Below are 10,651 nucleotides of genomic sequence, written 5' to 3' on the forward strand. Positions count from 1 at the left end.
GGCTACCCTTTACTAACAAGTTACTGTAATAATCAGATAATATGCTCAAGTTAAACAATGATTTTAGAAATTCTTTCCAGAAAATTATGATATACACTGAAAAATTTCTAAGCCAATTAGGGGAAATAAACATCTCTAGTACAACTAACTGCAAATAACTGCATTTCTATGAGCACAGTTTGCATGAACACATCTGCACAATACAGAAATTTCCTTGAGTGCTTTTGCCATTAACTGTATTTCTAGATTAAGAGTGGATAAAACACACACACACGTGCTCAGACATATGCAGAGAAATCTCAGCTGACACATATCATTTTGTCTTTTCTTTCATGTGGCATGTCAGTGATGTTTGTGTGTGTGTGTGTGTGTGTGTGTGTGTGTGTCTTTGTGCAGAGGTGTTCCGGATGAAAATCGAGTGTCAGCCACAGTTCAGGTAGCAATGAAACACTGAGCAACAAGTGAAAATCAAAACACTGACAGCTGGTCCCACACACAGACTGGATAGTTTACTGTGGAAGAGTTAGCACAGACAAATACAAAGTGAAAAGGAACACAGATGAGGCAGATATGAAAAGGTGACAGACAGGGCAGGGCAAGAGAGTGAAAAGGAGAGACAGAGTACATAGTTACTCTAATCCTGAATTTTCAAATTTGGTTATGAATATACATAATTGTGGTGGAAGTAAAGCAACAATGGTCTTTAGTGTGATATATCAACATGTTTCCACAAAAATAAATGTCTTTCTCATTACTGTCTGTCTCTGATTGATATAATGGTGGGATAATGATTCAACCCATATCCATTCAGCCCAGCTGATACATGTCATAAACGCTAAAAGTACAGTAAATTAGCTGCAAACACTCAACGTTCAAAAATCACCATCATCATTATGTTATTTAAAAACACTTAGAGAAGGGAAGGGAAGCTTTGGTGTTTTTCCACCTGGCTCCTATTTTCCCATCATTTTAGGTCTAAGTGACTAATGGAGACAACAATTTTTGAAACCGGTCCAGCATTGAGCGAGAGCGCTTCAGCCAGCATCCGCAAAACAGGCTGCAATGTTATCGTTGGGGGCAACTGAATCCATCAAAGTATGTCCACTAAAAGCTTGTTTTTGCCAATGACAGACTCAGATTGTTATTATAAGTGTCGGACAAAGAAGGTAAACACAGGCACTTGCCACCTGTAGCAATATTGTGGCTAACTTTTTAGTTTCCTTCCAGTTTTATATGTTTTGCACGGATGAATATGTGGGTGTAATTACTCACAGTTATGTGTTGAAATCACTATTTACTCTTTACTGAGCTATCATCATTTTGCACCATTACTAAAACTAATGCTGTAACTGTCTTTACAGATTTACCAAATGTAAAGCATGGTATGAATGCTATGAACACTACATTTGTCATTCAGTTTATTAATTTTTGAGGATATTATATAGTGCATAGCTTTTACATTTATAACTCAGACACTTGAATAAAATGATGGAAAATCGGACACAGACTCTGCGTAGTCTGTGCTGGTATACAGGAAGTGTGTTTATCTTGCTGGCAGTAAGACGGGTGTTAACATTAAGAATTTCTTTTTAATGATTAATGAATCATTGTGTTAATGATTTAATTCTATGTACTTATAACACAAGACAGTAAATGAATGTTCATTGTCTGTTGTCTCTGAGCTCACGAGATGATCACGCATGAGCATATATGCACAGAAGCAGCAGAAAACAATGAGAACATGCACTAACAAGTGTTCATGTGCCCAAAACATGATCTCTGCCTCCCAAGGACTCACAACATTGTTGAATGCTCCCTTTGAAAAACTTAATTGGATTTAAAAAAAGTACAATGTTTTGAGCCCAAACTGGCTCTTCATCACACACACAGGTATCAAAAAACACAATCTAACAAGAGAGAGATATTTATTTATTTATTTATTTATTTGGTATTGATCCTATCCTATCTTAAGTATCAATACTTAAGGTATCAATCCGCCGATCCTACCATATAGCTTTATTCAGCCTCGTTATATGAAACTTTGCCATTTTTTTGAGCTTACCTCTAGTCTTAATCAACTAACTTGCTCACTATTGACAATAAAACTCTTTCTGTAACCAGAAACCTGTGAGGGACAATTAGCATTTCTGTCAAATCAAGGTATTTGCAACTTTTGAAAAAGCCTCTAATGCATTGCAGTGTGTATCAGTCAGCCTCTGGCGTGTAACACTGAATCAAAACACAACAATCTGTCAGTCTCTGTTTTCGCAGTATTCAGTGGGACATTGGTTGAAGGCCAATGAATACATGAAGAACTTAAAAGTTGGTTGGCCCATTGAGTAACTTGAATAAGAAATGAATTGCAAGTAAAGGGATGAAAGATAAAAGAGGGATCAGAGAAAAGAAAGACAGTCGAGTGGTTTTAGCAGCAGGAAAACATGTGTTTAATGTCTGCAGGTCATGGAAATATCAAACTCTCTCAAAGGTCTTGACCCGGGCAAACATGAATGTCTGAAGCTTGCTTCACACTCTACATCTGGAGGATTTGTTCTCGTAAATCTCTTCCTCTCATATTCTCAGACACACACTCACTCTCACACACTCCCTCCATCCATCCGTGGCCTTTCATGTATCAATGGCTCCATTGATAGGCTTGCGTGAGTCTCTCTGGGTGGATCCTGCTTTCTGGGTTCAGCCTTCCTTCAGACATCCTGACCCTTTCCACAATCCACATACACACATGCACATGACATCATGCACGGATACAAAAGTGATCATTAATCAGTCATTATAAATTAATAAATTGCACTCTCCTAATGTGGCCTTTTTAGGCATTTAGCTGAGATGATGTTAATCGTAATGCTAGGCTAAACTGACACCTGTACAAGAAACTTCTGTTATTACTCTTTGGAATAATGTTAAGTTATATAATCAGGAGATTATTAATACTTTTTTCCCAAAAGACATTGGGAGCCAAAGATAGGTAAGTTTGCTCTCAGCTAAATGCTCACAAACTAAAAGTTAATGACTTTTTATAGTGAGTTTATTATTTAGGAGAGGCAGTCTACACATAGATAAAGACAAAGTTGCTGTATTATCCTGTTTCAGACAGGAGGTGGGCAGAGCTCCAGACATGAGCTCAGAGGGAGACTCTCTTTGGTGTGGTGAGGAGGTGAGGGGTGAAGATTTGTGGTGTCTGCAGTACCCAGGTGGGGATACAAATGCATGCACGGTTTTGTAAATGTCTATAGCATCATACCTGTGCTCATACGCTCAAGAAACACACCCACCCACATTTATGCATGCACGCACTTGCACATTTTCTATTCATCCACAAACAAATACTTACACACAAATAACCCACACATACAAAGGAACAGCGTGTGATAGTTTGAGAAGCAGACTTGCAACTGAAAGGATGCTGGGTCAAATCCCTTGAAAGCTCAAACAAGTGGAGGGAAAAGTGACCTCCGCTGGCTTAAAGACTCTGCTGCCATTTAGCAAGACACCAAATCCTCCAGCTGCCAAGTGGCCGACAGCAGAAGACTGTGGTTTTACCAGGCAGATTCCAAGAATGTAATTTATCTTTTCCCTCAGGTCATTACTGTAGAAAAGAATCTTCCCTTAGTCAGCTTGTCTAGTTAAATGAAGTACACATCATGTCAGATTTTCCCTTCGTATTGTCTAAACTTCGCTGTTCCTAGTCCTGATATGTCTAAATCATTGTCTGTGTGTACGTCTATTGACATGTCTGTATCCATCGTAACACACTATACAGCCCTCTTACTATTTATAGACTATAATAGTCTTATTATGATGCATCCACAGCTGAACACAGTCTGTCATTATCTGCAATGACTCACACAGCTTCCCCCATAGAAATGATAAAAAGGTATAAAGGTGGTAAGATATGGCTTTCACCTTTACTGTTTACAAGGATTAACCAAGTGCTTTGAGTGCCCAAACATAACCATGAAAAAGCTTTGTAATGCTTTAATTGCTACGAGGGAGTTTGTATGGAAAACAAAAGGAAACATGTGGTCCTCACTCTCAAAACCTCCATTATTCAAACGTTCGTAAACACTCATCATGCGATCCAGTCATTCACTCCACTGTTACTCTTCCATTATTCCATTAGTCCTTCCAAATTGATATAATAATCCAACCTTCAAACAGCCCACATATATTTCTTAATATAATGATCTACTAGAGTTCACATCAGTTGAAAAACAAGATAATCAGAAAGCTCCTCAGTTCAAATCAGATTAGAAAATTTGACTTATTGGTCAGTTAAAGGATATGTTCACAAAAGTCTATTGTAAAACAGTAGTCAGGTGCACAAACAAACATTGACAAATGTAATCACTTGTCCTGTTCATACTGGCCATTAGAAGATCCCCTCATAATGCACTTTCAATGTAAGTAATGGGTAACAAAAGTGTATTTCAAAGTTTATTTCAAGCTAATATGAGGCTTCAGCAGTACAAATTAGAGAAATCAATTCAATATCCTTCAAAGTCTTTTCAGTTCCAAATTCCCTCTTTTTGTTACTATACCTCCGCTGCAGCTGAACTGTAAATGTGGAAGTGATCCACTTATGGGTGACGCCTCATATTATCTTCAGATAAACTTCTAAATAAATTTCTGCTCAAAACAAGGACTGTGGATTTTGTGGGGATCTTTGAAGGGGATCTTCTAATGGCCAGTATGAACAGGAGAAATGATTACAGTGAACAAACCTTGTTTCAATGTTCATATGGCCATCTGACTATTGTTTTAAGACAGACATGAAACATTGTGAACCTATCCTTTAAACACAAACATGAATGATTTTATTACTATTACTATATCTAGTAACAAAAAGATTGATCGCCAAAAAAGCCCTCAAACCTATTGTTGTAAAATGTTGATTCAATATGACATTGATGCTAAAAATGATTTTAATGGTTAAGCTGTACTATACTGGTGTGCTACAGTGAAGTTTGACAATAAATGCATGTGGAAGCTTGTGAGAGAAGTCAAACACGGACAAAGCCTTGACACCCACTCACTCAATTAAAAAATAATACTCATCTACATGTGGCTCATTCTTCTTACAGTCAATGACTTTGGAATAACATTGCAATAACCTGCATACACCCACCAACTCATCCTTAAGACAATTTGAGGAAGTGGAGATGATGTTTGACGGTGGTGGACCGAGACGAAAAACAACACAGATCTCCTTTTAAGGAGTCTTTCCGCTTGCTGCCTGAAACTGTCCACTACCTGTGATATCACTGATAAGGAATTCTCCACAGGCGAGACTGCAGGAAGACTTTGGTTAATAAGTGACAATATGTGACAGCAACTTACTAACCCCTGTACCACACACAAAGGCACATACACACACCGTCTCATTTTGTATATCAGTCTTTCTTTCAGTGTGTTTCACACTCACACACAGACAGACATAAAACCACATAACTGTGTGTAATGTCTCATATTTTATGTCAGGCTCTGTCTGTCCCTCTGCACACACATACACTCACTTAGGAGAATGTTACATACACTTGAATCTATTCCCTGCAGCCTTACCCTTACCTAGACTTAAATGATAAAGCTCTCGATATTCAAGATCCACAAAAAGACAAAAACAATAACGTGCAATAAAGTCTATCTGTCATTACTCTCTGACTTTCTCACCGTGTCTGTGGCTACAAGCCTCAAGTCCAGTGGTTCCTCCCGAAGACGTTAAGCTTTAGAAACGGTCCACAAATTTATAGTTTCATTTTTAAAAAAGAACTAAAGTTTTCCTAACACTGTTGGGTATTGTAGTTTTTGGCGAACCTTACTTAAGGAATAAAAAGTGTTTTTGACTATTTTCAAGATTTGTTGCACTAGCCTGTATTTGCCACAGCAGGATGATGTATGTGGGATTGATTTGAAATAAACTATAGTGCTTATGTTCATGGTAATGAAGGAACACAGTACACCAGTGCGGGTCACTGACGTGTTTTCAATAGTTTTTGGACAATAATGTTGGTCAGTGGCACATAGGAATAAGTTATATGCTTTGATTACACAGAAAAATACTTGTCAGTAGATCAGGCGGCTGTGGCTCAGGAGGTAGAGCCGGTTGTCCACTAATCGGAAGATCGGCGGTTTGATTCCCGGCTCCTCCAGTCCACATGCCGATGTGTCCTTGGGCAAGACACTTAACCCCAAATTGCTCCTGATGGCTGTGCCATCAGTGTATGAATGTGTGTGAATGGTTAGCTTCCTCTGATGGGCAGGTTGGGACCTTGCAGGGTAGCCTCTGTACCCATTCAGCATGTTAATGTGATTCGTAGTGTAAAAAGTGCTGAGTGGTCGGAAGACTAGAAAGGTGCTACACAAGTACAGTCCATTTACCATCAAGTCATTGTTGGTTTTGGTCTTTTTATGAGATTATTTGGTGACCATCTTTTTAACCCCTAATAGCTGGTGAGTCACTGACCACATTTATGACCCCACAGGATGATATCACAAGTACACAGTCTCTCACGGGTGCACATCTCGTACCACAATACTCCTCCTCACAACCTCAACCCTGACTGTCACAGACATCTCTGACTCACCTTGATGACATCACCGCAGTGAGCTCAGTGTCCTGCTGGACTGAGAGAGGATTAAACCTGTGGTATGCTGCTGTCACACTGGTCACAGGGTAGCTTAAGATTGACCCCACGGGGCCACTGTGTGTGGCTCAGCAGATTAAAATGTGTGCCGTGCTGTTGGTGATGTCATAAAGTTGAGCTGTGCTCATGACCTATATTGTGTATTGTCTTTCTTTCTTTGCTTTTTACCTACCTTTACTTTGCAGCAAAAGTGTGAAAATAAATGTTTCAGAAAAATTTACATCTTTGATATGAATACAATGAATACATTTGGGATGAAGAAAATGTTCACGGTGCACACTGCATTGAAAAATTAGACTTTTATACAGTTACAGCAGCGCCCCTTTCCAGAAACAGTGAACAAAATGTTGTTAACACTGTTAATGGGGACTATTTCTTCAGCAGAGAGTAGCTCCATTAAAAACAGTGACATGTATAGTCATTGGGGATAATTGAGAAAATGGTTTTGTCTTTGTAATTTGGGTGAGCCAACCTTTTAGATACACCGTATTGTTGTAAATGCGTGTTGGCTGCTATGGAAGGAAAATCCATCCTGTTTATGCACATTCCAAAAACTACAAAGGTCATACTTTGTCATCTTCCTTTCAGGAAAACAGATTTGAGGCTGGAAATGCCCCTATGCTTTCTCATGAAAGTCTGGACTGTTCTTTAGAAAAAAACAAAGGCTTCTGATCCCATGGCAACTTTATCAACAATCAATTGGAAGTTTCTTTATTTCCTTTATTAGGGAAACCCCAATGACGCTCCATGGCCATCATAGCGTGACAAGAGGTCTCAACATAGGGAATGTGAAGGGAGGCACAAGATGGACAGGAAAAAAATACTGCTGTCACATCAGTTTATTGTAATGTCCTTTTCTTTTTTTACCCTTGCTATATTTTTCTTGTGAAAGTACTGATTAATTTACAACCTTTTAACTATCTCTGATGATTAATGAAATAAGGGAAAACTATTGTTTGACTTGATCTTTGCACAACTTTGCAGATGGATCCTGTAACGGGGGGGATTGTGTTTGCCTCTTTTAATTTTAAAAGGTCAAATGACCAAAAAAAAAACTACAGTTTGCACATTCTCCACTCTTCCTCTCTTACCCAGGTAGATTAATTGTAAAGTGAGAGTGGGTGCAGTTGTAGCTTCTTGTTCAAGAACATTTAAGCAGGACAGCATGATTGTTACACCATAAACACTCAGGTGGTAACCATAGATGTCTGGACCCTATCCCAGATTTAACCATCTAAATTTAAGCTTCTCACCAGACTTGCACCATAAAATATTTAGTGAATGTGACCTAGAATAAATGGAGCGAAGCCAGATCAGGCAGACAGTGAGCTTGAGTGCTTCACTTACATGACATACTCTATTCACTGCAACATATCCAACGCACCCTTTTGCAATAAGTCTGTCTAATTTAAGTGGTCATTGCTCTGCTCTTTTGTGCTACTAAACTACTGCGAATATTTACTGCTACCACTGCTGGTGCTCACAAAGCATTTCCCACCTTCACCCTTCAGTCCACCTGTAGGCTCTGAACTTTAAACTATGTCCTTGTTCCAATACATTCTACACTACACACAAGTTTTGAGTATGTGGTGTGTTCACCAAATTAATATCAGTGGCATTTCAAATAAGTTACTCAAAATGTTAGTACTAAAGTCCACTTGATTTTTGAGTATGCCGTTGATTGTCCCACAGTGTAATGTATAAAGGAAACAGAGGAGCTTCCTGCAAAACATTCAAAGTAAGTTAGAGCCAAGAAAGTCTTGGAACAGAAAACAAGTATTAAAACTTCTGAAAAAGCATTTTTCTTTCTCTTTGTGAGGTTTATCAAAGCAAAGGAAAGAAAAGATTTCATTTAAATCCATTGGCGCACATATTGCATCATTACCCAGTAGTACAAAGTGGGCATTGCAAGGTTTAGGCTATAAATGCATTAGTCGATGCTATATACTTGTCCCTATACAAATAATAAAATAAATGTTAAATAAATATTTCTTGTATGCAAATAATATAGTTTGACAATGAGTATATATTGTATATACTATTAGTATGTAGTATGGAATAGGGAAAGGGCTTCAGTTCTATCATCAATCATCACTCCCCAGTCTCTGATGTAGTGAGATTGGTATGGGGAATGATGAGATCAGAGCTTAGCTGCTAAAATGAGCTCTGCACATATTTTTGCCTATATGTATGTTTGACTTGCACTGGATCCTGTAGAGACAATGTTTTGTTCAAATATATCCTGTAAATTTATGTGCGGTTGAGTGACAAACAAACTCGAACTTGAATCTGTATTCGCTTTTCTTTTTTATTTAATGTTCCACATGAATTGGTTGAAGGAACGTTTCCGTTCAAGAACAAAACATATTAATCTTGGTCTCGTATTTTTAAAAAGAAAAGAAAAAGTTCTGTAAATAAATCGACATTGCATAATGTGAAACCTATGTACACACCTGCAGTACAGTGCGTACGTACGATATGTTACTGGTGGATTTATTGTCTGCTGTCTGCTAGGCTTTGATAATAGCTGGTGACTAAGAGAGTCTCTGTGTGTGTATGTCTGTGAGTGTAAGCAGTGTGTGTCACCGTCTGTGGGTACCCATGTCTGTTTGAAGATTTCACTCTCTCTCTTGCCCCATCTTCCTCCCCCTCTCCTCCTCCTCCTCCTCCTCCTCCTTCTCTGTGTCCCTTTTCCTAACCTCCCTTTGTCACTCTGCTGGACTGAATAACAAACAGCCCCCCACGTACACACATTTCACTCTCACTCTATTTTTGATCACATTCCAACTCAGTGACTTCAGGCCAGAAATGGGAAAGCCTGTATGTGTGTGTGTGTGTGTGTGTGTGTGTGTGTGCCCATGACGTCAGGTATTTGTTTGTGTGCTGTGGTTGTGTCTGGGGCACCAGCTTGGTAGATAAGCAGGGTGGGAGTCTGCATGTGTGTGTGTGTGTATGTGTTTGTGTGTGTGTGTGTGAGTGTGTGTGTGTGTGTGTGTGTGTGTGTGTGTGTGTGTGTGTGTGTGTGTGTGTGTGTGTGTGTGTGCTATGGGTGTTGAAATGAAGAGAAGAGGGAAATGCCAGACATGAAAGAGTGCAAAAAAATGTTTCTGTTGAAAGTCAGTGGAATTGGCCCCAGGAGTGATGCGCTTGTCAACTTTATAGACTCTTCATTGTTGAGCAACTGATGATTGAGTGTATTCCTATTTCTCTGTCCCCTTCTCCGTCACCCCAGCCAGAGGAAACTGCTGCATAATGATAACAGACTCGGAGACAATGGGTTCAACAGGCGTAAATACACACACATACATGCACAATACATACACACACATTATGCCGGTGAGGCTCAAGGGTCAAGGGTCCTGCCTGTGCTGCTGATAGGCTCCAGACCTTCTGAAATTATTTATCAAATATGGAACAATCCGGACATACCAGCTGCATTTCTGAGCTCTTTTTTTTCTCCTAAAATGACCCGTTGGAATAAAGAATTATCCCTCTCCCTCCCTCTCCCTGCCTGGACCTTGTCTGCCCAGTGATAAGGTCAGATTGGGTTTATTTTGGGCTGCTTGCAATCCTGCAAAGAGTCTTGAGGGTTTCCTTTAAAAGCATTTTGTTGTGTTTTGGGGGGGCCGGTCCCTCATCAGGCTCCTTCAGTTCCCTCAGTGAACAGACTGAGGGAAAACCTGGCCTCTCTATCTGAGAGCTTTGACCTTGACTGGTTGCTTTACCTATGTATGTATATGTATGTGTATATTTGGTTAATTTTGAAAGAATACATTTTCCAAAATCATATATCCAGCAGACACAGACATTTACAGCAACACTTGTAGCTACTTGCTTGAGTTTATAATGGCTACTGTATGACTATAGCTATAAATATTAGACAAGACAGGTAAATAATGTGCACTGATGTAAGAATGTAGATGTTTAATATAAAAGGCAGTCATGGACCATGATGAATAACCTGTACCCATGTGTCTATTTCTCCTCATGCT

The sequence above is a fragment of the Thunnus thynnus genome, chromosome 3 (genome assembly GCF_963924715.1).
Source record: "Thunnus thynnus chromosome 3, fThuThy2.1, whole genome shotgun sequence".
Classification (NCBI taxonomy): domain Eukaryota; kingdom Metazoa; phylum Chordata; class Actinopteri; order Scombriformes; family Scombridae; genus Thunnus; species Thunnus thynnus.